Below are 26,670 nucleotides of genomic sequence, written 5' to 3'. Positions count from 1 at the left end.
AACTATCTTACCTGTTGGTTGTGAGAATATGAAAACATCCCCTTAGTTATGTGTGAAAAGAGAGCAGTTAAGGAAATCAAGGGGAAACCTGTGAGTATAGTTTGAAGTTTATCTCAGAAAATAGTTTTCTTTGTCTCCTTTCCAGATGTTTTTTGGCTCCAAAGCACCATGAATCCAAAAGAGAACTTCCTATCAGCCAGCTCTCCCTGTTATGTGGTTTTCTTCTACAGCTCCCTACCTTTCAGCCACACATCCTGCAATCTTCAGGGGGATTTCCACAGAGGTAATAATCACTGGATAGTTGGGAAAAGGATGTCTTTTGACTTCTATTATTGAAATTAATCTTCGTTCCGTTCAGTTGGCAGGACAGCCGATCCACCAAAAAATAACTTGTGAAAGACAAGTTGGTCACTTTCTTTGGCTGCCAGAAATCCATCTTGAGTCTCAAGTGGGTCAAGAAGAAGATGGCTTATTCCAAATAAAATAGCAAAACAATTTTAGACTTAAACACAGTAAATCAGTAGGATCAGTAAGAGTGTGGGTTGAGGGAAGCTACTTTCCTCCAGGAAGTGGGTTAGCTGACGCATGGGGTGTGAAGGTAACACACACTATTAAGGAAATCTCATCTTAATGGAGAAAGACAATTCCAAGTTGGACAGAGATGTTAAATACTAGTGGTTTTGTGAGCTTTCCATGGACAATCCATTTATTTCAGATATCCCTGCCTGCTGTGCTTCAAAATATGCTGTGATTTTCATGAACTAGTTTTCACTTTACTTACGCCCTTTTACTTTTTCATTAAATTTAATATTATTTTGTTCCACTCAGTCTCCCTTCTCTGTTGTCCACAAGTTCTGGGGAAGAAAGGTATCCTCTTTGTGCTGAAAGCCTATAATTTTAATGCCAAATGGTGGGTGAGCAATTCATTTCTATAACAAGCATTGCCAGCAAGTATCAACATCTACAAGTATCAACATCTTCTAGATCAGTGGTAGCCAATGTCAGTGCCCTCTAGATGTTTTGTACAACTACCATCAAACCCAGTCACCATGGGGTAATGTGAGTTGCAGTCCAAACCATGCAGAAGACAATCACATTGTCATGAACTGGCAGGGTAATGGGGAGGAGGAAGGGGATCCTGGCGAGGGATGTAGCTGGGCTTGGAACACACCTGAGCAAGCTGAGGGTGGAGGAAAGGTTCATATAGGAAGTACTCATGGGGTGACGAAGGATGGTGAGGGGATGGCAGTCAGTGCACAGGAACCAGAGCAGCAGGACCCATCACCTGAGCTAGAAGGGCCCCTGTCTCTACAAACATGGCAGGCTCTGAGGCATAGGGAGCGGTGGGAGGGGCACTACAGGAGGCTGAAGCAGAAAAGCACCCACAGCCCAGCTCCTTAGCTGGCCAGGTGGGGCTCACTAGCTCTGGGAGGAGGTTTGTGATTCCTAAGCTGGAATAGGCTTGGAGCAGGTGAGGGTCCCATGCCTCATCAAGCCCAGATGCTGCAATCAGCATGCAAAGGGCAAAAGGGAAGCAGAGCTGAGGTGCCGGGTCTGCTTAACTGCCTGTGTTGATGAACCTTGACTTGAATGCTCCTGGACCTTCACGGGACTGTGTTTCAGGTTTGACTCTGGACTGTATCCTGACTGCTGGACTTTGGACTAGGCTACTTGGATTGACCCTGAACCTCATTTCCTGAACTTCAGACTTTGGACTTCACTTGAGGTGGATTGACCCTCTGATTTGGAACTTTGGGCTCACTTGCTGATAGTTAGGTCAGGGGTTCAGGACACATATTGACTACTCCTGTTCTTGATGGATTGGCATAATATTTTTTTAATGCCCAAATTCCGATAAAGTTATTTGTCCTTTATTCCGATTCAAATCAATAGGACACATTACTGAGAAACCAATGACCATTATCCAACTAAATCATTCTCATAGTAGGCTTATTTGGTTTACCTTAAATCCATTGATTTCAATGAATCTCCTCTAGGTTATGACTAATGATGGATGTCACCTGTTGCAATTAATGTCCCATTAACTTTCTTCAAAATGGGCCAAAATAAATGCAAATTACTGGAATTATGATGTTTATTGTTTGTAGTTTTACATATACAGTTACAAAACTTCTCAGGATATACCAGCAAATATAATCTACTAAAATGTTTGAGTTCAATACCAGTGGTTTAAACTGGTATTTTGAGTAAACTTGATGTTTTGAGATTGTATAATTTTTAAAATTGATTTGAATTTTCAGCTGTATTTTAGCCACAAAGTACAATTCAGCCAAAGTAAACCACGGTTTAGTCTTACTGTGCCCTTGAAATCAGCAGGACTTAATAATGCTAAACTTTGGCTGAACCACGCTGGTATTTTTTTAAAAAAGCTCTACTGTAGCCATTTCCTCCCTGTGCTTAAAAAAAAAAGAAATCACAAAACGCCCTTTCACATATTTATCCATAAATAACACTGGCCAAAATAAAAATCTTTTAAGATTCAAGGGCCCACATCCAGACAAAATTAGTTATGCTTAAGCCCTACCAAAATCAGTGGGACGAATTAGTCACAAGACAACTAATTTATTTCTGTTGATTTCATTGCCCTTCAATGTTTCCCCACAACTGTTCTCCTCTCCAAGTCCAGGCTCCAAACCACAGAACAAAGTTGGTTGGAACCTCCTTTAACTTTCAGAATTGGAAGTGGGTTTGGGGAAATCTGATTCAAAAGAGAATTCAAAAGCCACACACTAGTCATGCTGAGTTCAATCCAGAGTTTTCTGGCTGGTGGCCATTTCTGATATTTGACTAAGTGACCTCACCATGCAGAAATGTCCAAATTTACTTCAATTTGTATGACGTTGAATTAGGTACACATGTGCATATTCATGTACTCTGACTAACAAACACACAGTATTGCAACAGTGACAACAAATGAGATGTCACAAGTGGGACCTTCAACTATTGCAGTGTGGATTGTTCCTGTTGAGAGCTCCAGCCAGCCAACTTTACCGTCTTCCATGATTCTCCCTTCCCTTCCCTATTCCATTTTTTTGTGTCCCGTCCCCCCATCCAATGATCAGGTAACATTCTATGGCCACTGGCCACTGAGCACACTCAGCCCTCAAGGAGTTGTCTTTGGATTCCTTTCTCTAGGGTTAATCCCCCCCCCCCCTGCCCCTGGGTCTTTTGTACTTCTGCAAACCTTGGAGATCCCTCAAGCCTGCTGAAACGTTCCTCTTGTGCATTGATGGCACCATTTGGGCTGCAAAAGGATTGACGCTCAGAGAATACATTGGGTATATTTGGAATTGACTTTAAATTTACTGGAGCCAGTTGAGAAGCAGTTGGATGGCTTCCTGTCTGTGCACATAGCAATTTATTAAAAGGGCTGGTCCTTATTCATCATCTCGTCGAAAGTAGTAAGAAGAAATTATTAGGTCATCTAGTCACTCTCTCTGCCAATACCAGATTACTCCCCATACTCCTCACAGTAAATTTTCTAGTGCTGGAGTAAGATTGCTTAGAGATCTCACAAGGCTTATGGTTTTGGCCACTTGATGGTACGTCTAATACTAAGAATGTTTCAGAAGTACAAAAATGTTTAAAACAAAACCTATAATGGAAAAGGGCTAAAACTTAACAGAAACTCAGTAGCAATAGCTACTTTGAATTATAATTCTGTAAACTTCCGCTAAATTATGTGGAGACAATTTGTGATAAAGCAAATAACCTAGAACTGGCCTTTTTAAAAACAACACAGCACTTTAAAGTCAATAATGGTGTTTCTCAGGCTCAGCTGACAATAGAAAATGATCTGAGATGCGAAATAACAGATGGGAAATGTGGTTTAGCAAAAAGGTGGATACCAACAGAGCAAATAGAGAATCAGGAATGTAGAAATAGAAAAGGGAAGAAAAGGTGGAGGTGGTAAGTTCTAATTATTTAATTCTAATTATTGTGAATTGTGCAAGCCCTCACAAGGTAGCTGGCAAAAAAAAAAAAGTTAAAAGCAGAACAATTGAATACATAATATGTAAAAAAACAAACAAACCATGTAATGAACAATGTGTTAAGAGTCAAAAATTATATTCAGTTGTATCCAAATCTTCTCTAGATGGTTGGTGGACAGGAGGAGATGGAATTATTTTTTTTAATGTCCTCTCCATTCCACTTATTGTGGCTCCTGACATCTGTGACTTCCTTCTGCCCTATATCCCAATTGCTTCCTCTATAAACACCTTCAACAATGCCTCAGAATGAGTGGGGTGTGTTTTTTTTTTTGGGGGGGGGTGAGAATCTTTGGCTGAACTACAACACCCATCAGCCTCAGCCTCACCGTTAATGGTGGTTAATGGTTAGGTTGAAGGGAGTTGAAGTTCAACCGCAGATCCAAACGTCTCCCATTCTTGCCTTAAAATGTATATTTTTGTCTTACACACCTTCCATTTATCTTTTTTCGTTTTCCACATGTGCTTGTCCCAGTAACTTCCTGGCAGTGAACTATTTTCTGACTCTGGACTGGCCCTGCCCACTCATGGTGGTTTTTGGAATCTCCTCCAGGGGAAGGGCTATAAAATAATTCCTGTTTCAGCTGAGATTTTCCTAGGCAGCAATGGACTTTGTAGCTCTGGGCTGGCCTTCATTTCTGACTCTTGGCACAACCCCTGGCGCCCCACTGAAAGCTACCTATGGGGCGGCACTTTCAGTTAAGAATAGGGTGATAATGTCCTACCTCACTCAGAAAAAACTCTGTATCACGGTGTGAAGAATTAACCAGGTAAAAGAAGTTAAACCTACCATTTCATTGTGTCCTTGGTAAATGAAAATAAGTGGTACTAATGAATCTGGTCACGAAGCATCACTAACTGACCCCCTTAAGGCCTCCAATGCAAAAGAAATAAGCACCCTACCTAATTAAAGCCATAAATTATTTTATTGTAGATGCTTCTTACAAAGAGGCAATCGTGCTGCTGAATTACTACTTTGAGCAAATGTAAAACTGGGAACCACATGATGGTTTGGCAGGCATGGCCCTTGTTCCTGAGGAAAATGCCATTTATAGAGGGTTTTATTACCTCAGGTTAATGACATTTCACATGACGAAGGCTGTGCTAGGGTGACAATGCAGCCTTTATGTTCACAAAGTGGCCATTTCCTTTCATAACAAATGTGGCATCAGTTGTTAGATTTTCATTTGCCAAAGATACATAAACCAAAGTGGATTTTAATGGTGTGAGTGGGTGGAGGTTGTTTGGATTAAAAAAAGGAGACGGGCAATGAAGTTCAAAGCACTGCTGAGAAGTACAACTTAGCTTTCATGCAACTATAAAGGCAAATAATCCCTTTCACATTTTAGATTTCACTTCTGAGCATTTTTGACTCTTTGAATCACTGCTGTAGTGAAACCTAGCACATTTCTGAATTTCAAAGATGCACAATTCAGTTTGCACATACAGTGGTACCTCGAGTTACAAACACCTCAGGTGACAAACACTTTGGGTTACAGACTCAGCTAACCTGGAAGTAGTACCTCGGGTTAAGAACTTTACCTCAGGATAAGAACAGAAATTGTATGCGGGGTGCGGAGGCAGTGAGAAGCGCCATTAGCTAAAATGGTACCTCAGGTTAAGAACAGTTTCAGCTTAAGAATGGACCTCCAGAACGAATTAAGTTCATAACCAGAGGTACCACTGTACAATGCAGAACAGGCTGATTCTGCACTGCAGTGGATTCTATGGGATAAGATTAGGGCCTGCAACAATAAGAGGCTGGGGCCACAGAAAATGTCAGAGTAATTTCAACAGAATCCAAGCACCATTAGTTTTCTGTGGATTGGTACTACCTACCAAGCTGATATGTAGTATTGAACTGTGCAAAGCCCTTTACTCTGCATCGCTGATGGGTTTTGCAAATTGTCAAGAGGTCAGTTAACTTACCCTTTTGGAGTTGGGAGGGTATATTGCCCTAGGCCAAATATAGTTCCAAGAATTGCTATTTGTCTTCTGTAGCAAGTGGCTGGATGATGCTCTTATCTGAGCTATTTTGTTCCCTGGTTAGCTTTGTGCATTGCACCTGAGCCCAGCTTGGGACTTGGTGGGTTATAGCAGCTAGGATGTGAACTGAAGTATGTGACTTGAGATATACAATCTACGAAATGTAGTTTTTCTTTATCAAGGTTCAGGTGGTTGAACTGGCACACTTAATATTTGGATAAATATGGAAAGCTGTTTTGTATTCGTCTGTGGAATGTGTGTGAGTCTGGGATGCGGGGTGGGGGTAGAGATTTAGTGAATTAGTTCAAGAACTAATTGGTAAAATAATACTTTTGCCTACACATTTGATTTCTTTTCCTAAAGGAAATAAGAATGAGATAAAGGTCAAAATGGAGGATATAATAAAGCAAGATAGATTTTGTCTGACTAGAATTGCATATTAACAGCACAAAATGTGAATTTGTGGTCAGGCTATTTTGCAACAGATCATAATATTGTCTATTGCAGTGCATGGAAACAGTGCTTTAAAAAGTCATGCTAAATGGCAACAAGGGGTTTACATGGAACTTGAAAACAAAGGAAATTGGAAGTTTCGTTGATGATATTGTTGGCTGAGGAATAAAGCTTTATGGCTATCCTAAGTTTGTTTAGGGTTTTACTCTCTCAGTTTGGAAGTATAATATCAAGTGGCGCACTAGGCCTGGAAATGTAACAGAAAATAAATAGTAAAATTTCCTCTGTGTAGCAATATTGGGATTTTAATGTCTGGGATATTATTCTGTGCATTCTTTTTAATTGAGTTGATAAATGATTTTCTGGATACTGAAATGAGTTTCAGTGCCTCTGCAAACCTGCTCAGATCATATATCATTTTCTAAAGATGAACACACCAGTGTCTATCTGGCAAGCTGGAAAAACAAACCAACCTTAACTCAGTGATAGCTTTTAAGGATTTGGAGGGAGAATATATTAATACCCACAACAAGGTCTTACATTATTTTTGTTGAGTGAATAAGTATATGGGTATGTGATAAAGCTAATGTTTCAACTCCACACACCAATATGCCTCTCAAGTCTTTACTTTTTCATTAAGCTATGGGGCTAACCTATGGAAACTGACAAGCATACAATAAATTTCATTTACTCTTGGTTTCAGGTCAAATTCACCTGAGAAGGGCTTTAGTGCAGTAGGGTACATGTATTGCCATTCTTGAAATGAAAGGCTTCTTTTTGGTGAAAATGGAGGTGCTGGTACACATAGATATTGGGGGAGGAATCATGTGGGTGCCACCACAAAATGGCTGCCATGGGCAGATAAAAATGTGGTGCTGGTACTCTGTACACCAAGGACAAGCAGTTGCACTCAAACACAAGCGCAAGATGCAATTTTGCCTTTTGAAAGGCACAGTCATTGTCACAGGAGGAAGGAGGATCCAGTGTCGTCTTTGCTTGTGGCCTTTATTGGTGGATCTGTTTGTGAGTTGAGGCCCTGCTCCCCACTTTGTGATGAAATAAGACACATGGACACAAGTATTTTAGGTCAATGGGCTAAAAAAGGCCACAACTTGGTTACAGAATGTGAGTGGTATTGGCTTAGGCATTGGAACCGAACCAACTATACTTGACTCCTGCCTACTCTGGCAGTCACACAAGGGAGTCACACCTATAGGGAGAGCTTGTTGATGCGAATCAACTGGAAGATTTCCCCTAGAGTCACCAGAGGGTTGTGCCATGGCCCTAGCCACCACCTGGGCATCGGACATGAACCACGACTGCCGGATTCCTTTAATGGAATACCCTTCCAGGGGAGGGGGAGGTGATGGCCACAACCTGCCCCCCAACACATGATGCCATTTCCAATGTCTAACTGCCAAACCTTACAAAGTTGTGATGATTTGCTACGAGGTAGGCGAAAAAACCAAGTGGCTGGAGCCAATCTGCCAAGTGGAAAAAAATCATACCAGACCCCTTGGACAACCAAGGCGACCAACCGAAGTCCATAGCAAGGTCAGGTGCTGAGGCAAAACCTAAGGGGAGGGCGGGCGGGTGATCCAAGGAAGCCTGGAACTAGAAGGAGGAGCCCGTGGGCCTACGGCCATTTTAAACATGCCCACCAGCAAGCCGGATTGGTTGGCTGGAGTGTGTGACGTAGGCCCAGGACTCCAGAGATCCAGGGGGGCCTGACCACGCCTCCCTGCGGACCTGGAAAGCGATTCCCGCTCACAACCCCTCCCCTCTGGGAAGAGGAGAGGCTTTCTGTTCTTCTGATTAGGCATCAAAGGACTGGGAGTGGGGTAAAGTGCAGAGCAACATAATTTTGTTGCCATCCAATCCACGATGCTGCAAATCTGTTGGCTCCAAGATTCAAAGGCAAAACTAGTGCTTCTGATGTTGATTGGATTACAGACCAAGCAGCATGCTTTCAGCTTGATGTTGGAAAGGTACTTTCAAATATTGCAGACTGCAAAACATCTTCAGGTATTTGGCCAAGGAATGCAGCCTGGGATTCTGCCAAGCATATCCCCCCTTCAACATATTGGTTAGGCCTTTGAACAACCCAGTCCTCAACTTCTCTTGCTTCTTACCAGCTTCATATTGCTCCATCTTCTACAGAATGTGGAAAAAAACGTTTGAGTTTGGAAATACTTACACCAAATCAAAACATAAACTGACACATGAAAGAATCATAGAATCATAGAATCACAGAGTTGGAAGAGACCACAAGGGCCATCGAGTCCAACCCCCTGCCAAGCAGGAAACACCATCAGAGCACTCCTGACATATGGTTGTCAAGCCTCTGCTTCAAGACCTCCAAAGAAGGAGACTCCACCATACTCCTTGGCAGCAAATTCCACTGTCGAACAGCTCTTACTGTCAGGAAGTTCTTCCTAATGTTTAGGTGGAATCTTCTTTCTTGTAGTTTGGATCCATTGCTCCGTGTCCGCTTCTCTGGAGCAGCAGAAAACAACCTTTCTCCCTCCTCTATGTGACATCCTTTTATATATTTGAATATGGCTATCATATCACCCCTTAACCTCCTCTTCTCCAGGCTAAACATGCCCAGCTCCCTTAGCCGTTCCTCATAAGGCATTGTTTCCATTCTACGAAGGGTAGAAGCTTGTTTCAATCTGGGCAACTTTTCAGTTTCTAGAAGCCGGTGATAAATTTGATGACAATTATGAAGAAACAGAAATGGATAGTGATAGCTTAGGAAAAGAGACTGATTCAATTTCAGGTAGTGTTCATTGAGTTTTGTTCCCCTTCTCCTCTTTTTTCGGCTCTCTCTGTTTGCTTGATGATATTGAGGACTGTAGAAAACACAATACTTTTCAGAATAAATAATTTGTTTAATATAATGCTGATCGTTTGTTTTCATCTGCTTGCAAACTGCAAAACCAAAGTGATGCTAGGTTCGCCAGCATGTAACTTCATTCGTAACAAAAACTTAAAATAAATTTCAGTTGTCAATTATTGTCTGAATAAATTGTACATTAAATACGTCATATGTAAGAATTCTATGACTATAAACCAAGTTATACATGATGCATTTTATGTTCTTAAAGTAACAAAGTGACTTTCAATATGTAAAAAGTACTTAAAAAGCAACTTAAAAATCTGCGTGGTTGTTTTTTTTTCTAGAACACCTCCTCCAGAAAAATCCATCTTTTTCCCCAGTGGGTTGACTCAATATACATCAGCTTCCTGTTGAGAATTTGCCCCACAGAAGACAGGAAGGTAGGTTGTAATAAGATAAGAAGCATAGCACTTGTATCCTGTGGTATGTTGGTAGAAGCAGAATCTCCAAGCCTGGTGCTGCAAACCTAATATTTGCATATAAAAAATGAACTGGTTAAATTGTCATACTTCACCCAGATCATCCTGAAAATTGTAGTTTTCTAAGAGAATAACACTCCCTCCCTTACTTTGCTCCCTAACTTCCCAATCTTCCCATTCTCTTTGCACCATTTAAACATTTGGAGTAGAGGACATGCTTTGTTATCTAAGCTCATGAAAGACTTAAGATATGCTGAATGAATATGAATTTCTTCCTCAAAAAAGCTGAAACTGAGACAGTCTCATTGCCTGCTTATTCCATTTAATAATAAGAAGCCTTGGTGGTTTCCTCTGGAGTGTGTATATTGGCTCTCAGATCTGTCAGGCTTATTTCACAGAGCATTGTGGGATAAAGTGGACTCTTTGGTCACTTCTGGATTAAAGAGAAGATGTCTTGGCTGTATTTATTTGATACCACGAGCTTGTTGGAAGAATATTGTCAGGCTGCTTTGTGAATGGTTAATGCTACTTTACTTTCATGGCACTCCAAAGTAATGAAAAGTTTCTTGATGCTTATTTTGCTGCAATAAATCAATAAATCAATATTGATATTTCAGTGAAACATACTAGTAAATTGATATAATAGCAGAAAATCTGAATGCGATCTTGAAACTTGTCAAATACTGTAATGTAATATTAGAATGTTGTTACATGGATGTTTCAACAGGCATTTCCAGTTATGTTTACAGTTCATGTGGTTGCTTGCCTTTTTAACACTTGGGACTTAAGAAGCAAAATGTAATTTAAAACTAAGCCTTAACAAAATCTGGATTGGGGTGTGTTGCGTGAAGAAACATAGAATCACAGAGTTGGAAGGGACTCCAATGGTCATTCCTGTAATGCAGGAATCTCAACTAAAGCTTCCATGGCAATTTTGCTTTTAACTGTGCTCTGGATACATGCCTACAATTCCTTCTCACACGTAAAAATTCTTCATCAGTCCATCTTTGCTATATCTTATTTCCTTCTCCTATATCTCCATATTGGTTCCCGTGGAAGCGTCTGTCCTGACTCATATGCAAGCAGCTTGGGGAGGTCACCAGAACTAAAGTGGAGGAAGGTTTTAGCTGTGCATGCTTCCCATGAACCAGAGTCCTGATCCTGAACAGCTCATCATCCACTGTTGTTATATAGCAGTGGGCAGGGACTAGGCAGCTCATGGGTTCCCCACGACGTGGTAGGACCATATAAGCTTCTGGGGAACATGAAATTAGGCTTTGTATGGGCAGAAACATCCATGATCTATACATAACTCTTTGTCCTCAGCTTGTTGGTCCCAGGGATGCATACTTTCTGCTCTATATCTTGTCTGCTCTCTAGGTTAGTGTACAACCTATACTTTTGGACTACAATTCCCACTGTCCCTGAACATTCGCTTCACTGAAAATGAATGATGGGAGCTGTAGTCCAACATCTGGGAACCTAAGTTTGAAAAACAGGGCTCAAGGATGTCTATGGTCCACCATAATAGCATGCTGGGCTTTTTAGTCTGATCCCTCTGATTCAGCCGAAGCCCTAGAATAATTGTTAATCAGTTATGCAACCCACTGACTACTATCTCGTAGTAGACTGTTTGGCTCCTAAACAACAATATTACGCATGGATTTAGCATCAAGAGTTTTCGCTCTTATAGGCTCAACATTGGAAAGTTGTGTGGCATTTCTGCTCAGATTAAGTCAGGACAAATGTGTGCCTCATTGTAATGAATCAGTGCTCAAACTTCTGTGTGAAAGGTTCACATGATTTTTTTTTGTGTGTGCACAGCCAAGATTGTTCCCAGACCCACTCATTTTGATTATGACTCTATACCTACCTTTCAACATGAATGATTTATAATATAAGAACTCCAGCCATGTTGCCTTTAAACCAGAGAGGCCCTGCATGATTGATTTCCATTTGCTCTTAAGGCCCCACAACCAAGCATGCTAAAGTGAACTATGCCACTAGGAAGCTGAAATTTTATGCATGCAACATCAGAATGGTTATGGGAATAAAAAGGTAGGAGATAAACATTTTTTATTAACTAGCTGGAGGGCCTCAGACTTCTAAGTCTTGGTTGAAAGAAAAAGGAAATTCTCTCCTGACTGCTTATTCAACTTCCAAGCATCAACAAAAAGTGCCTTGTAATTTTTTATTACACTTCATTACAGACATGGCAGGACATTAAAATGTCCTAACCACTACAGTTTCTGGACAATCAGTATAGTTCAACATGTTGAAAACTTTAAAGCATGAACAATTAGCTTTAAATTATTTGAAAAATTCAAAATAAAAGCATGCCATTCGTAATTGAATTAGGGGCACAATGCAGATGAAGCTGAGATCTTGCAAATCCCATGGATTTAATTCTGAGGGTTAAGTGTGTGTATTTAAAACATCCTTTAGTGAAGTCAATGGCCATGCAACCTGACCCTATCCAGGGTTAGACACTTAAAAACCCATTGAAATTAATGGGCTTAAGCATCCCTAACTCTGAACAGAATTTACCCTTTAAAATGCTTAACTTGGGTTGGGTCATGCCCTAGGCATTTAAATACATTGATCATTTGCCTTGGTAGAATATATATTGGATAGTTCAACAAGCCAAGTTGAGGACTTTGTAGAGACTTGAACATATTTTCCCCCCAAACATGTCAGCTTTTTAGGGGCCAAACTAGACATGGTATTAGACTGGCCGGGTGTGTTTTATTGGCATTGATAGCCAGCTATTCTAAGGTTATAGACAGATTGCATCTGGATTCCAGATCTGTCCTCTTAGAAGTCCAATATACCAGACAGACATTGTTCATGTCCCAGTGATTTGTATGGGGTTTTGGCTCTTTGTTGTTTTGGTGGAGAAAGACAGGAGAATGGCAGGAGTGCCCCATTGGGTCTGGTTAGAGAGAGGAGAATGGAAGAGGAAAAAGAGGACGAATGGTTTCATGTGTGGAAGTAACATCTCACTACACTTTTCAAGTTAATAAGTGTGGATCAGGCTGATATGGTAGACGTTTTTACTTGTATTTTGGTGAGGCTATTTTTGTTGGGACCGTGGATGAAAGAAGAAAATTTAACCTTGCCTTCCACACCTATATGTCCCTGCAGGCTCCTTTAGACTCCACTTTGTAGCCAGCAATACAACAAAATAGGTACATCAATTTCCTTCAAGCAGTCAGTGTCATGCGCTGTTTTGTCCCGAGTGTCTGAGCTTTGATGTCTGGATGCACCTAGCGGGTCTCTCCCCCCCCCCCATTTTTATCCCCAAAGAGCCACAGATTAGACCTTACTGGTCTGATTCAGTGTAAAGCAGATTCCTGTCTTCCTAAATCATCTGTATCTTTCCTCAAAAGACAGCCCATTCCTCCTGGCATCTTGCTCTTGATAAGCTCCTCTGAAGGCAGAAGGAATAAGTGGCTCTGCCTTGGAAGTAAAATTGTAGGAATTGGCCCTCTAATGCCATCAAGTCCTTATGTGTAACCTCTGGTGTGAAATAAAGAATAAATTGCTTGTAAAATGTGCAGTCACAAGCTTGCCGACTCATTGCCTCTACTAGAGTGATTGTCTTCTTATTTTGACTACACAGCATCTCCATCTGACAAGGATTATGTAGAAAAAACAGAAATTTCAAGGTTACCTGCCAATGTCTCCTGCTAAAATGACTCTTTAATAAAAAGACTTTGGCTGGGTTTTTTTAAAAAGCCTGATTAGGTAGCAATTTTGGTGGAAAACAGCTGGCAAGTAAATAGAGAATCCTTGAGATCAATATCAACTTGGAAATGGAGGATGCCATCAATTTTACTGAATGGTGGGAGTCTTGGAACCTCCAAGAAAAGAAAGATGGATTATGGTGCAAATAAACCAACTTGGGGGAAATCATAAAAGTGTCAAGAGCAGGGCTTGATCAAAAACATACTGAGAGAGTACTGGCAAAGGAAAGGCATAACAAGAGATGCAGTGTCTAACAACTATTCCACACAGGGAACATTAGGGTTTCCACAGACAGTGAGGAATTGCAACAAATTACTGACATCACATAGAAACAGGGGGAAAGCAATCTAAGGTTGAGTGAGTTAGTTCATGCTGACCAGTGCAGAAAGTCCTCAGCTCCATGCCTGCTCCAGGCTAGTGTTTGTTACCACTGGTAAGAAAATCATCAGCAATTGCTTTCTGTCATGCAACTCCCATATTCACCCCAATGATGCTTCTCTTTGCCAGAAAAGGCCTCCAGTGCAGCATCTATTTGCCACCTTAATCACACATACACATGGACATATGTGTATGCATGCTAGGATGGTGTTCAACTTTGTGGAGGATAAGTCAGTCAGTGGTTACTAGTCATGATAGCTATGCAGTTGTTGGAGAGTGGGATACTGCCTTGTTTATGGGCTTCCTGAGGCATCTGTTTGGCTGCTCTGTGAAGTGGATGCTGTGCCTAGTTGGACCTTTGGTACAATTCATTAAGACTCTTCTAAGGTTCTTACCTGTGGATAATATACAGATTGGCAGGAGATGCATAGACACAATCCAGCTGCATTCCTGCTCCCTCAACCCATAGACTTTATATGAGTTCTGGTGCAAATAGCATTTCCTTACCCTGACAGTGCAGGGGAATGTATTCAAGCTAGTGGCTGGAGGAAAGGTAGTTTGCTTAATTTTTTTGCATTCACGGCAACACAGTTAATGAAGAAAGCATGCTTCCATGCATGGATTGTTGTCTGTGAATTGAAAAGAAAATGTGAAAGTGCCATTGAGCAAATTCATACATAAATTTCAACTTGGCAGAAGCTAACCAGGGGAAAGATATGAAACAGAAAAGGGAGATGAATGGGTAGACATAGGATGACAAAGGGAAAACCATCCTATGATGATTGATACATTGAATTAAAAAAAATATCCAGTGTTTGAAAGACAATACTGGAATACAGCTTTACTGCTGTGGTGAAACACACATGATCCCATTAGTTTATTTTCTCCCTTAGTTATTGAATTTATATTGTGTGTGGCTTCATCAAACCCTCAATACTCTAACACCAAAGAGAATTGGAATTTGAAACTGGATCTAAATGTTTCATCTATCCTGTCTGCAGTGAGATTTGCACCAAAATACCAGACCCAGGCATGCTGAAGAACAATGATGTTCAAAATTCAGAATCTGTATTTTCCCAGGGTCATGGGTATGAGCTGATATATAGCGCATGATCCGATATCTTGTGTCGGCTCTGTCAAGGTGAATAATTGGGGATGCATGCATTTTATCTGTCACTCAAACCTTTCTCTCTCCCTTTAAATCAGATGCAGCCTTCTAATATTTCAGGCTTATTTTTGAGCAATGAATCGATTTTCCTCAATATGCTACATTGAGATTTTTCTCTAACTTCACATTTGTTTAATGTTGTTAATTGAAGATGAATTATCCATGGTTATATTAACTTGAACTTGAACTAACATGCTTTTTTGTAATTATTAGATTTTGTGTAGGAGTATTAGAGCTTTAACAGATATCTAAAACATAGACACAATGACCATTATTAAGTACTCTGTATTCTTTTGACATTGTGATAATACTCTCATTAACTTGGGTGAAATGAAGTCTGCATTTTAAAGAAGCTCAAAGGATACATTTTCCATGGCTAACTTTTAGAACAAAAAACTTCATGTGTTATATCTTAATCTATATACGGTAGTTCTTTTTCCCAATACTTTGGCCACCTCATGAGAAGAGAAGACTCCCTGGAAAAGACCCTGATGTTGGGAAAGTTGGAGGGCACAAGGAGAAGGGGACGACAGAGGACGAGATGGTTGGACAGTGTTCTCGAAGCTACAAACATGAGTCTGACCAAACTGTGGGAGGCAGTGGAAGACAGGAGTGCCTAGCGTGCTCTGGTCCATGGGGTCACGAAGAGTCGGACATGACTAAATGACTAAACAACAACAACAATTTGATGGTAGTATTTGTACACCACCCTAGGTACCTTTTGGTTGAATGGTGGATTTAAAATGTCAAAAACAATGACAGCAACAGTAATAATAATAATAATAATAATAATAATAATAATAATAATAATAATGGTACACCCAAATCATCTGATCTTGGAATGAAGAATAAACAGCTTTAAGCTTGGAGCTTTTAAGCAGACAAGTTATCAACTTATGTTGACAGTTACATATGTGAAACTCAATGTAGTCTCTCATTGTGTGCTTGACTAAAGTCTTTCAATCATTGTTGGAAGATGCTGTAACACACATGCTGAGTTCAGGGGCTTGGATGTTTCCTGAAAGATTGCCTTTCAAACTAAAGACGGTAAAAAGATAATCTCCATGCCCTAGTACAACTTGCTTGTGATATTCTCCTCAGTTTCAAAATATGTTTGCCAGGACTGCTGTTCAAGAAACATAAGCCCAAAGTGCATTTGTGGTGAACAGACATAGTTGGTCAGCTCTCTGACCCAAGCAAGAGGCTCTGACCCATGTCATCCAGCAACTGCTTCATTTTTGTTCTGTTTATGGAACCAAACATCTCATGCATTCTGAGTGCCTGAAACAGGATGTTACATTATCATTTACTGGAACAACATGGGATGATGTTTGAAATGGCTTCCAGATATGTCACTTGAAACACAAAATGACAAATTCTCTTCTTATTTATACATGCTGTTGTGAAGAAAAATTTGTCCATAATGCACTCTTTGGAGTAGTTGGGAGTGAAACATGGAATATATCAGCTTGAACCAATCATTTATGGCTTTGGGTGGGAGGCCCTCATTGTTTCAAGAAGAGATGGATCTTCTGGTTAGAACTACTGGCAGAAGGATTTAAAGATACTGCGATCTCTGCAGAAAGTACGCCCAAAGATGAATTCCAGCTACCATAGAATAAAATGTCACCCTCTTGCTTTCACTGATCTTAATCCTGTCTGGATTCTATTGTTCTTGAAAAGGGCTGCTGATGAGGAAAGTCTCTGTTGCAGACATGCAAACAATTCTTCCAAAAGTCCTCAGAGCAAAAGGGAGAAAAAATGGTCCAGATTATAGCATTATGAATGTCTTGGAGCATCTTTGTAGGACTACTTTAAACACCCACCCACCATGCTCGTGTATGTCTGCTTGGCATCATCCAGAGAAGCATTTGGCTTGTCACATTTTGACAACAGAGACTTTAAGCATTGTTTAGCAGGTCAACATAATGCAGACCAAGTTTGGCTAGTTTGAGCAGGTTGTATTTCAGACAACCATAAATAATACTGACCCACATGTTTGGGATCTCTCTCTGGCCACATTCTCTTCCTAAACTGACTTTTTCCAGTTTTGTCTGAAGTGATACTATTGGATAGCAGAACAGGAAGGCGCAGAGTGTAAGATGGTGTCTGGAGACATTGCACTTTTGAGAGAGCTCCACAAACAAACTTGCACAGGGAAAGTCAGAGTGGTGTACTAGTGCAACATATTAGTGTCTGTGTCAATGGTTATAATGCTATTTTACTGATTGTTAAAAGAAACTACAGTGGTACCTCAGGTTACATATGTTTCAGGTTACATATGCTTCAGGTTATAGACTCCGCTAACCGAGAAATAGTGCTTCAGGTTAAGAACTTTGCTTCAGGATGAGAACAGAAATCGTGCTCTGGCAGCACAGCAGCAGCAGGAGGCCCATTAGCTAAAGTGGTGCTTCAGGTTAAGAACAGTTTCAGGTTAAGTACAGACCTCCGGGACGAATTAAGTACTTAATCCGAGGTACCACTGTGATGGAAACAAATCAAAGGACTGGTGGAGCCAGTACAGGGAATGATGAGATACAGTATCTTGTTAGAAAGATGGGAACCTGGGGCCCTCCAGATGTTGTTGGACTAAACCTCCCATCTTCCCTAGACAGCATGGCCAATAATCAAGGATAATGGGAGATACATTTCAAAAGGTTCTCCTTGTTAATTCCGGTGGCAGCTGTTTGCAATCTCCTTGACTGCTGAAACAACTCAGTGTATGAGTTGTACAAAGGAGTGAGTTGTACAAAGGTTCTTGACTGTAGTCTCAGCCAAGGGCTTATTACCATAATGGTTCTCAAGTCTCTGATCTTGGCTTGGGGTTCTACCTTATGTTCTCTGACCCTATGTTGGCAATCTTTTGGCAACCACTTAATGGCAGTCACCAACAAGGCAGCAACTTATAATACAGACTCCTAGGGAGTGGGGCAGAGCAGGTAGACTGTCTGAAATCCCTTGGCAGAAAGTCAACCTCCTGAAGCCAAATCATCAGTTTGGTTTAATGTGAATTTCACATGTGATAGATAAAACAAACCAACAGTTTATAGTTAGTTTGTTTGCATTCATGTATGTATCTTGCTTTCAAGAGAGTATAGTATTAAAACTATATATTAGGCAAAAGCATGGGGGGACCATTTCTTTCCAATATATAGAGCACACATGATTATTTATTAGCCCGGTGAATTTTATGTCATCCAACTTCTAGTCAAAACCCCGTTTTTAATGTCATCAACCTTGCATGAACAACTGGCCTTTTAAAATCCAAGATGTTTTCTGCTTTCATACATCATTACTGATAACAGGCAGATAATGGAAACCATGTCCTAATTCCCAATACATTGTTTTTCATTTGAACTATAAATAGGAAATAGTAAACAGAACAATACCAAATCAAATTTATAAACTTAAAGAATCCTGCAGTGCAGAATTACAAGGCAAATATAAAATGTTTTGTCTTCCCAGTCTGCTGAACCAAAGCAAAATAATGAATGCTACAACATTCAAACTGTGTTATTCCCAAAGCACATTTTGTGATTGCAAGGTAAAAGAAGTGGCAGAATTATGTTGTTATTATTTCAACCTTTGATTTTCCACATTCCTTTTTTGTGCTTTTCTGGTTCTATAATTACATGTTTGCAATATTCATTAGCACTAACTTTAACATTATTAAAGTCTAGAGAGAGCCACATTCACCTTTCTGCAGCAGCAAAAGCAGCTCAACGTAGTTGGAAATAACTAATGTCAGCACTTACATGTAATAGGCAACTAGTACTGCTTCTCATCTCTTTAAGGAAATTAGGATAAGTAGGAATTGAAGCATCCCATAAAAGAATCACCTGTGGTCCTCCATTGGGGAAGGGCTGCAGCTCAATGATAGAGCATCTGTTTTGCTTATAGAAGGTCCTAGATTGAATCCCTAGCATCTCCAGGTAGGAATGAGAGGTACTTCTGTCTGAAATACCTGAGAGTCAATGCCATTCATAAACCAAGGCGCAGCTTCCGATTGGCTGCAAGAGCTTCCTGCACTCAAGTGGAAGCCGCGTTGGACGTTAGGCTTCCGAAAGACGTTTGCAAACTGGAACACTTACTTCCGGGTTTGTGGCATTCAGGAGCTGATTTGTTCGGGAATCAAGCCATTCAGGGACCAAGGGACCACTGTATGGTCAATACTGTACTTTTATGAGGTCAACCAAAATATCACAAAGCAGTCTGCAAGCTTTTAAGTTCTCCAGAACTCTGTATCTAGCAGAGTGATGGGGGAATTCTTTTTGAATGGTGGGTGTTGATGTTGAAGTCATTGAGTCTGCATCTGGTGGCAGTCTTAACTTGGAATCAGGGAAGAGGTAGCAGACATTTAAATTAGATTCTTTTGGATGCTGTGCTGGTAGGAATGGACACATTTATCCATTTAGGCTCTGTTTGCCATCTTTTCAATCTTACACTTAATTGTTCCCATTTTCACATCTGCTATCATTTTTTTATTTAAAAAATGCATGAAAATTCATAATATGATTTGGATGCATTTAACCCAATATGCACATATTTGCAAGCAATTTCCCCTAATATGCATTTTGGACACACTTGCACCTAATATATGCTTTTGGCATGCACTTTGGGGTTGGATAAGCACAAAATGTGAAGAAGTGCAGATTTTTAAAATAGAATATTTTATTAAATCTGTAGAAAAGTAACATTGATCAATTCCAACAAAGCCTGCAGAATGTTACATGCTTTTTTGAATCACACATAATAAGGGGGGGGATGAGTGTTGAGCCTACTGAGCAGAGGTAGGGATCTTGATTTCTAACCTTCCTTTCACATTGCAGTACAGATTACTGGTGTGAATGAAATTTAGCATGGCATAGTGGTATATAGGTACTGCAGTGTGAGAGGAACATTAGAGAATGAGAGAGAAGCACTAATAACAGAATAAGCCCCTACTTTTGAATGCAGCCTAAGTCTTCCATGTAGGCTAGCAAGAAGCAATATCACAGTAAAGGACACATTCCAGACTGGGCAAAGCAACTGAAGGCAGACTGGAGCAGGGTTAGTGAGGAGTGTCCTGGGGAGAGGGCATCTCAGGGGGCTGGATAGGGGTTCTGGAGGGTTGCATGTGGTTTCCATGCCTAAGGCTCCCTATCTCTTTCCATCAGTTCCCTGCAACTACTTTGAAACAGGACGGGAGTAACTTTCTGAAGTGTGCAGGCCTCAAGAAAGCCTTGCTGAGCTTTGTTCTTATTGTCATCCCCGGAAGTCATCATGGTAGAGGATATCACAGGTAGAACAACTGCAAAATCACTCCATCAGCCAGGAGCAGGAGGCAATAAGGAGTGCTGAACCCATTCAATCCTTTTGATAAATCATCAGGAAACCTCACCATTGACTTCTGTTGCCAGCAGAAAGATTTCAAATATCCAATCATTGCACCTCTCAAACAATAAAAAGTACCATATGCATCAGATCTAAGTTTCAAAACTGCTGATACTTTGCATTCATTCCAGAGAGCTTTAATTCAAGCCTGGAGCATTAATGCATTGCAACATTTTATTCTTGTGAGGTAATGTCTTTTCAGAAGATGGCTTTTTTTTAAGCATACAGATCCTCAGATCTTCAAGTTAATGCATCCTACCGCAATCTCTATGTACTGAAGAGATGAAATCTCTGCCAAGTACAATATGGTCTCTGTCCTCTTCTCCCAGTACCCTTCTGCTATTCATTTCTCTGTCCAGGCTTTGGATATGAATAGCCAGAGGAGAAAATATGATAAAAATAAGCAGAATTGATCTTGTTCTAGGGTACACCTACACCTAAACTTCCCCCACCCCAAAATGGGAAAGAAGCAGACTTGTGTAATGGCCACTTGGGGAACTTGGATTGCATTTGCCACTCTCTTGGACACCATTCTTTACCATTTTCTTCCAGGCAAGCCCCACTGAAGTGAATGGGAGATGCACTAGAAAGCATTTTAGGTGCTTTTGCATAACCCCATTCATTCCAAACGGAAGTTCCAGATGGAGCATGTAATACTTTATAGTGTTACTGGATGTTAATTCATTTCCCTCTCCCTAAGCTGCTGCTTGTCACCAACAGATGCGAAATTTATTAGCAAGCACAAGACAGTATGGATATCCAACAGACGCTAACATTCACCTCAAAAGTGTTTAAAGAGCTACAAAGCGAACAGCAGATTGTAGCAGAGCTAGTTCAACTTAGCATCAATTAAAAGGTTGCAGATGGCCCCGATGCTGTTTGAAAATTGCTAATATGTGTGTTTCCGAGAGCAAAGTTGATTTAGGCAAGCAAAACGTCACAGATAGGGTTGCATTACATACTTATGGGGGTTGTTTTTCTCAGTGAGATGTACTATGTTGGCAGATCCAAAACTTTCTTAAGAACTGTGTCCCTGGGAGCAGGGAATCGCCTTTTGTTGCAGAATTGGGAATGACTGAGAGGGGTCAAGCTAGGAATTATATTATGTGTTCCGATGACCTGAAAACTCCTGTTGTGATTCGAGGACCCGATCTCCGCTTGGGGAATAAAGACACGTGGACACAGTATGTAAGGTTAATGGGTAAGGAAAAGGCCATAACTTTATTGATTACAGCATGTGAGAAGGTATTGGCTTAGACATTGGACCACAGAACATTAGACTCCACCCACTCGTAGAGGGGTGAGTCTGAGGAGGGGTTAACCACCAGTAGGGGGAGCCTGTTGATGCTAATCCAACTATAGGCTCTCTCCTGATGTCACCAAGGGTCGTGCCATGGCCCCCTGCCACACGGGCATCGGACAGGATCCACGACCGCCGGATTCCTTTAGTGGAATACCCAAAATTGTCGGGGAAGGCGATGGCCACACCTTGCCCCCCCAAACACCAACAACACATTCCAATGAAAATGTGTGTGCAGTGGCGGGGATGGCTGGCACGGCCGCATTTGAGCGGCAAGCCACGCTCCTGCCGAGCTTCCCTATTGGGTGCCCAACCGGGGAGGGGCGTGGCATGCCAGCCCTGGAGTTGAAGCAGGGGGCGAAATGCCCCCTGCATGACGCGGGAATCGTCTCCCACTCACAACCCCTCCCCTCCTGGAGGAGGAGAGGCTTTCCAAGGCAGGAAGCTGCTAGTACACACTATCATAAGTTGCAGTAGCAACCAGAGGGGTTATGCAGATGGCTCCATTGCTCTCCTGAATTCTCTCCTGTCTGCACTTTGGTGAACTCCCTGCTGCCCTGGCTCTCCCCCTCAGTAACTGGTGGAGACTCGTGGTGTTGAGAAGCCAGGAGACCAATGCAGTCCCACCAGCTGCTACTGATGACTCATCTTGTTTATCAGCATAGCTTCAGTTGGCAGATTGGTCAGGGGAAATCGGACATGTACAGGACTATTTGTGTGCACAAGTCCTCATTCAGCTAACGTTATGCGTGAGAAGAGCCTGCTCTGTTAATGTATCTGGCCTTAGCCGGAGTGAATCATGGAAGTACACTGCATGATGAAAGAGAATGCTATATAACAAGGCCCTATAAAACCAAAGGCATTCAAATTTAGCTTTGAAAAGCTGAAAATATCTCAAACAATTCTATATTTTACTCCCATGCATTTTGTAGCTTTCTATAGTGCTGTAAGGAACTAGTCCTGCTACAACATAGTGCAAGGGAAGAGCTACGATAACTAGACGTTTTTATGGTTTAATGTACCATGTGGCTGGGAAAATGTTTCATAAACTAGCGGATGTCTGATGCATTTGACATAGATTTGTTTTTGAAGTTAGGTTAATATTAAAAAAGCAGCTTTTATCTTTTTTGATTACTCTTTTCTGCATGTAATCAGAGCTAATTTTTGTTCTGGGCCTGATAGTAAAGTAGAGATTTCCAGTCTTTTCTCTGGCAACTGTACAAACATCTATAAATCTGTCTGCCATGGAAATAAAAGGAAAGAAGAGGAGAAATATTTTTTTACGGACTTTTCATTTTTATTGTGGTGGGTATTCCCCCCCCCCCCCCCCGAATTACAAAGTTCTTGGGATTCTTATTACTAAAATAAATATTTTTTCCTTGTTGAGTGCTATTAAGTAGCACAATTTGATATTAAAAGTTGCATTATTCCCCTTTTTTAACCTCTGTTCACAATATTGCAATCCTGTATTATACTATCACAAAATATTATTAGGGCACAAGCTAGCAAAATAATGCACTAAGTCTAAAATCTGCACTCATGATTATCTTTAGGAGGGTCCCCTCATTAATTTCAGTGGGAGGTGGAGCCCAACCAGTGAATGTTCCCACTTATGTCATTCTGATAACTCCACATGTTTAAAATTATGCACAGCTCAAGTACTTTCTAGTATGGACACATTAGACTTATTGTTTCCTTTATTAATGGAGTCCGAGAAAAATGTGTGCTTCATTTTATATGTAACTTTGGAGTGGCTAGATCACTTACAGACAAACCATGTTGCTATTAGTGAAAGAGAATGATTGTAGGGCTGATCTCCCTTCCACTTTGAAATCTAACCCAATGTTGCTTTCATTCTGGTCAGTTTCACATTCACTAAAGTTTCTTAAGTAATGCTATTGGCAATTAACCTGTACAAGAACTGAACTTGCTCAATTAAAAGATAGCACTCAGCAAGCTTGTGACTGTCTTTTGCAAACCAGTTACACATTTTTTGCACAGCTTAGGCCCTTTCAAATGTAAAATTATTTGAAACTACCTCCTGAAAACACCTGCTAGAGCCCAGCACAGAAAACACTGAAGCAAAAACCCAAAACGAATACAAACAAAATCAGTTAAATGGGGATAAGTGTTTGCCAGTATATTGTGACCTTTGAACTTTTGCAGCTGGGAAATCTACGTTTTGTTCACTGCTATTGATTTTTATCTTAGTATGCATTTCAGAATGGCTTTTAGCTCTTTTTATTTCTCTCTCTGTAAGGTGGGATATGAATTTTTAAAATACAAATAAAGAAATGGAAGTTGCATTAATGCAGTTGCTCTGGAGTGGAGAACTATCTTCAAGACCCTGGTTGGTTGGTCACTCTTTATCTTATTAGCTCCCGGTATTGCACTGTTTTCCCAGTAGTGATGTATGGAAGTGAGAGCAGGACCATAAAGAAGGCTGATCGCTGGAGAATTGATGCTTTTGAATTATGGTGCTGGAGGAGACTCTTGAAAGTCCCATGGTCTGCAAGAAGATCAAACCTATCCATTCTGAAGGAAATCAGCCCTGAATGCTCACTGGAGGGACAGATCCTGAAGCTGAGGCTCCAGTATTTTGGCCACCTCATGAGAAGAGAAGACTCCCTGGAAAAGACCCTGATGTTGAGAAAGATTGAGGGCACAAGGAGAAGGGGACGACAGAGGACGAGATGGTTGGACAGTGTTCTCAAAGCTACCAACCTGAGTTTGACCAAACTGAGGGAGGCAGTGGAAGAGCCTGGCGTGCTCTGGTCCATTGGGTCACAAAGAGTCGGACATGACTAAACGACTAAACAACAACAATTTGCACTGTTGATACCAAGTTGCACCCAAAATGAAAATAAGCTCAATAATACTGTTGAATTTCTTAAGAGGTTCTGAACATCTAATCCATAATCTCTCTCTCTCTCTCTCTCTCTGTGTGTGTGTGTGTGTGTAAGAATTGCATTAAAATTCAGATGAGTTGGACAATAATCTGAACTTGATTTCCACTTCGGTGCTGTATTTAAGGTGAATATTTTCTTTCTACATTTTAAATACAGCTGCCACTCTATAAATGCTGCATAAATAGTTTATGGAGAAAACATGACATCATATGTCTTGCTTTCAGTCTATAGAAAGTCAATTGCAATAAGAAGAAGAAATAATTGTGTTAATCACAGAAATATGTTTTGAATGCTTCCAATAAACAAACTCTGGGAACCCCTCATGGTAACATTCATTTACCTACTTAAAATTCCTTTGCCTTTATGAAAGTCTCTGGCAGATATTTTAGTTTGTAAAAGGCAGCCCAGACACTAATAAGTCCCATTTTAATGAAGGGGTTCCCAGGTCTACTTAAATGGGGTAATATAATGTAAATTTAGTTTGGAAGAATTCCAAATGTCCTTCTGTAACACAACCTTGCCTGACAATGTCACAGCCACTGCCTCCAGCATATAATTCATTTTGCCCCTTTTCTTCAATAGCCTCAGAGGGTTTTATATATGCACACACATTTTTCGGAAGGATGGTATATTTAATATCTGCCCCTGAACTAGTAGGCCTGGAAATACCTTGCCTCAAATGCCTCTACACCCTTGAGAATTGTGATTGCCTCATTCTCTCTGCATAAAATTTACACATTCCTCATGATGTGGAAATGAAATGACAGTGGTGTGATACTTAGCTTCCCTGGGCTGTGAAACCGATGAGATGAAGGACAATGCTAATCCATGACCCAAAAATAACCATGTGCAATTTACAAGGAACTGGGGGTAATTTATACAATGATATTTTCTGCAGCAATTCAGTGTGGATTTGCAGAAATGACACTTTGCCTCCCGCATCTTTTGCATTACAAACTCCATTGAACTGCTTGCAGAAATATAATACAATTGCTGAAGTCTTGGCAATGTTCTCTGCTTTGCTATTTGTTGTAAGCAGGAGCAACAGCAAACGGTCATCTAGGTCCCATTGCCATATAAATTTTTAGAATTTGCCAGGAAGCTTACCTGTGTCTCTGGTGCTGATCACCTTGTTGGACTGAAAGATGTAAGCATGATGCAGCAAAATGAGAGGGAGGCGTTCTGAAGTAGTGGAATGGAATGCACCACTTTGGACTGAAGCTGGTGGTAGATAAACAGTCCTCTGGTAAAAAAACGAGCCACTGGTATTCATATTCTGATCACAGTGTTCCCACATCATAGAGGAGAGAGAGAGAAATGCCAGTACTCCATATTAGTGAGTACCATTGCAAAAATAAAAATAAAAATACTGGATATACACCTTTTGAATTGTCCCTCATGTCATAGACTTTTTGGCTTCATCAGGATTTGACATGATTTGGCAGCCCCAAAAGCAATAGGAGGAGGTGGAGGATGGAAAAGATTATGCAGCAGCATGGAAACAGTGCTGATGGTGACAAGTACAGGTCAGAACAGAAATTGCTGCCTTCTTACATCCATAACCTTAACTGAAGCCAAGATGCTCCCTGCCCCCATGCTTGTAGAATAATCTGGCTATATAGCAATATGAATATCACATACCATGTGATATAACACACTAATAAATATTTATTGCATTCTGCATGCAAAACCACTTTCTCCCTGCAGGGATACATTCTTGCTTGCCATTTCCAATTGCCATCCTCCATTCCATAAAGAAGGCTGGACCATAAAGAAGGCTGATCGCCGAAGAATTGATGCTTTTGAATTATGGTGCTGGAGGAGACTCTTGAGACTGGACTGCAAGAAGATCAAACCTCTCCATTCTGAAGGAAATCAGCCCTGAATGCTCACTGGAGGGACAGATCATGAAGCTGAAGCTCCAGTACTTTGGCCACCTCATGGGAAGAGAAGACTCCCTGGAAATGACCCTGATGTTGGGAAAGGTTGAGGGCACAAGGAGAAGGGGACGACAGAGGATGAGAT

The 26,670-nt window shown here is 40.9% G+C and overlaps 1 long non-coding RNA gene across 1 annotated transcript in view; it reads left to right on the top strand.

The window, feature by feature from the left end:
* Positions 1-207: 207 nt before the first annotated feature.
* The window catches only part of LOC310685482, a 79,767-nt gene continuing 53,304 nt past the window's right edge, over positions 208-26,670 (top strand). Inside the window, exons 1-2 of the long non-coding RNA XR_014515316.1 lie at positions 208-283; positions 9,636-9,731. This is a non-coding gene — a long non-coding RNA (uncharacterized lncRNA). The remainder of the gene's footprint in view (positions 284-9,635; positions 9,732-26,670) is intronic.

This window comes from Podarcis tiliguerta (assembly GCF_965153285.1).
Source record: "Podarcis tiliguerta genome assembly, chromosome: 9".
Classification (NCBI taxonomy): domain Eukaryota; kingdom Metazoa; phylum Chordata; class Lepidosauria; order Squamata; family Lacertidae; genus Podarcis; species Podarcis tiliguerta.
Note: the sequence above shows the minus strand (reverse complement) of the source record. Positions and strands in the feature narration are given on the sequence as shown.